Raw genomic sequence first — 3,020 nt, forward strand, 5'->3', positions numbered from 1 at the left:
TTGCAAATTTGTAATTTTTATGTGGGAGGAGTACGCTAAGAATACATGTGAGTATGCTAAGCGTATTAGGGCGCACTCTATTACGCTCTATGTACACATATGTACGCTAGGCGTATTCACATCCAAGTGAAACACTAATTTTTAGGGTTACATGGTATTTAAGCACCTTTATTGCTCATTTACCCCTACATTTCCAGCCTCCAAGCTGTTGAGTGGTTTTTGGAAAACTTTAACCCCATAAGAGTGTATTTTGAGCTAAAAGTTTGTCCATTATGTGCTTAAGGAAGAAGGAGTTGCATCAAGGAGCTTAAAAGTTGAAGCAAGCTTGTGGATATTGGATCATCACCTTCTTGGGATGCTCCAGAAGGTAAAAAGTCTTCATCTTGATGCTTTACTTTTTTTGATCACATTTTGGTATCTTTATGTGCTCTTCTTGTCCCAAAAGTCCCACTTCTTTGCATGTTTGGTGTTAGACGTTTTGATCTATCCTTTTTTACCCTAGGAACGGTTCTAAGCCATAAAAATGAGGTCCCTTTAGCTAGTTTGGCTCCATGCTTCTTGTAGAAGGTCTTGATGGATTAAGACCTTGAATTAAGGACTTTTTGGACGTGGAAAGTCGTACAGCTGGGATCTTTATGACACTATTTTGCCTCTAGACCCTTGATCTGAAGTGTGAGCTCAAGCGTTGAAGCCATTCGCACTTAATAAAAAAAAGGGAGTTGGGAGGGTACGCCCTACGTAGAAGGGAGTACGCCCCGTGTATTTGGTCAGCTCCCCTGTAATCAGTCAATGTGAGGCTTCTGTGTGCTGAGTGTACCTCTGTAGTATGCCCCACTTGCTCACATGGAACAACCAATTTGAGTTAACTCGGTTAGGTTGACTTGGTTGGGTTGACTCAGTGGATTTTTGGAGATTGATCATGTTTGACCAAGTTTGACTTTTGAGGGTATTTTAGGTATTGTTTGGTTTTTGATGCAATTGGTCACTTGGTGGTTGTAGGCATTTGAGTTGAGAGCTGAGATTCGGAGTGGGACCTTATCAATTATGTACAGCTGGGAAGTGAGTTTTTATCACTATACTTTCGGGTCGAAGGCACCAAGGTTGGCTATTTGGTTTGATAACCAGATATTTTTGATATGTTGAGTATGTAATAGATATGGATGCTAGTCTTGATATGCTAGTCTGGTAGATATGTAGGACTACCTGTGATATTGTCTGTTTGTGAGTATATGATATTATATGTTATATGTCGACATAATGTGTGTGTAAGGTTGAGGTTCTACTGCTCCATGTTGTAGCCAACAAACCCTAGAGCAAACCAGATATCAGCCGAGGGTCGGGAAGGGTATACCAGGCTCATATTGAGGGCTCATGAGCATTCTAGATATGAGTTGAAGGTCGGGAAGGGATGCTAGAATCGTACTGAGAGCTTAGTGGTATTCAGTATAATCACTTATTAGGCCGGGGAGCAAGCCATACATAAGAAGTGGACCCACGACGCAAGCTAGATTTTTGTTGTGGGCTCAGGGGTAATTCAGTCAGTTAGTTATGGACCCATTGCATGTTGTTATTATATTTTTTTCTATTTGTTTGTGTATTGGTATCTTTGGGGGAACTCACTAAGCTTTGGGCTTATAGGTTTGGGTTATGTTTCAAGTACCTCAGATGATCGTGCAAAGGCAAAGGCTTGATCGTACACGTCCTCATGTCGTGTCTTGTGATTTTGGGAAAAACTATGATGTTAAACAAATTTTGAATACTACAATATAAACAATTATGATTTTTGGTTGGTTTTAAAAAGTATAATTTTTTATGAAATTTTATGGATGTTGCAAGTTGGTATAGAGCCTTGGGTTGAGTGAATTGCAAGAACACTCGTCTGAATCTAATCTCAAACTATGGAAAAAGATTTTTAAAATGGGTTTCAAAATAATCAAGGAGGATGTGATGTGTACGATCAGCCGGAGCTAGTAAGTAGACCCCAAAATACCATACTATTATTTGATATAATGATATGTTGGAACAACATCCTAGCGATAGGATATGGATCTTTAGGATTTTTCATGACAAAATTTCCTGATTATATGATGTTTGATAGCCTAGAGTTCTTCTCTAATGAAATTGACATCATTACTATAGTTGCTTAGGGTATGCATCATGGTCAGACATAACTAAAATTTTATAACCAATGAATGTTTAGTATGAGCGTATTTCCTAGTCTTATCTCATGAAAGGCTTAGGGTAGGATCAGATATTCGGCTGCTTATAGGGTCCAATGTTACGTATGGCTAGCATACACGAGTGCTGCAAGGTTGGTGGAAGTTTCATGGATGAGTTGTGTGGGGTTAGCCGGCTAGTATCAAGATGTTTATCATTTCCTCTAGGGAGTGAGGATTGAGTGTATGATTATGCTATCGAGTATTGTTAGGGTGTTGTGATGATGCTCTAAGACAAATATGGGTAGGTGTGGAAGCCCGTACTACTGAAAGCACAGGACCCGTACGTGTAACAAGGAAGTCACAACCCCCTACAGATTTGTTAGGAGTTGGTTCCCCTATTATGATATACATGTTATTTGATATCCTTCTAGTTTATTTTTAGTATGGTGACCACCCGTTGAGTTGAGGTAGGGTCCGGTTCTGGATCAGGACATGGTCGTCAAGGTAAGTCAACTTCGTTAGATGATAGGATCAGGGAGATCTTGCAGGAGGACGTTGTTGCTCGTTATTGAGCTCAACTGCTAGAGATGTTTGGGACTATCAAGACCGTCATGATGGAGTACTTTGATGAGCTCTATACTTCTTTGCCTGAGGTTACGACTATTACAACCACTATAGTCGTTATGGATACATGGGTTGGATCGGATTGGGCTTTTCAGTATATGGACTTCGACAATATGAAGCCATAGAATTTCGATGGGGTGTAGGAAGTGAATCATTGCCATGAGGTGGCTATCTGATGTGGAGGGGTGTTTCTTCACTTGTTTTGGTCCAGCTGACCAGAAGACCAGGTGCACGCAA

The sequence above is a fragment of the Lactuca saligna genome, chromosome 4, assembly GCF_052625555.1.
Source record: "Lactuca saligna cultivar CGN05327 chromosome 4, ASM5262555v1, whole genome shotgun sequence".
NCBI lineage: Eukaryota > Viridiplantae > Streptophyta > Magnoliopsida > Asterales > Asteraceae > Lactuca > Lactuca saligna.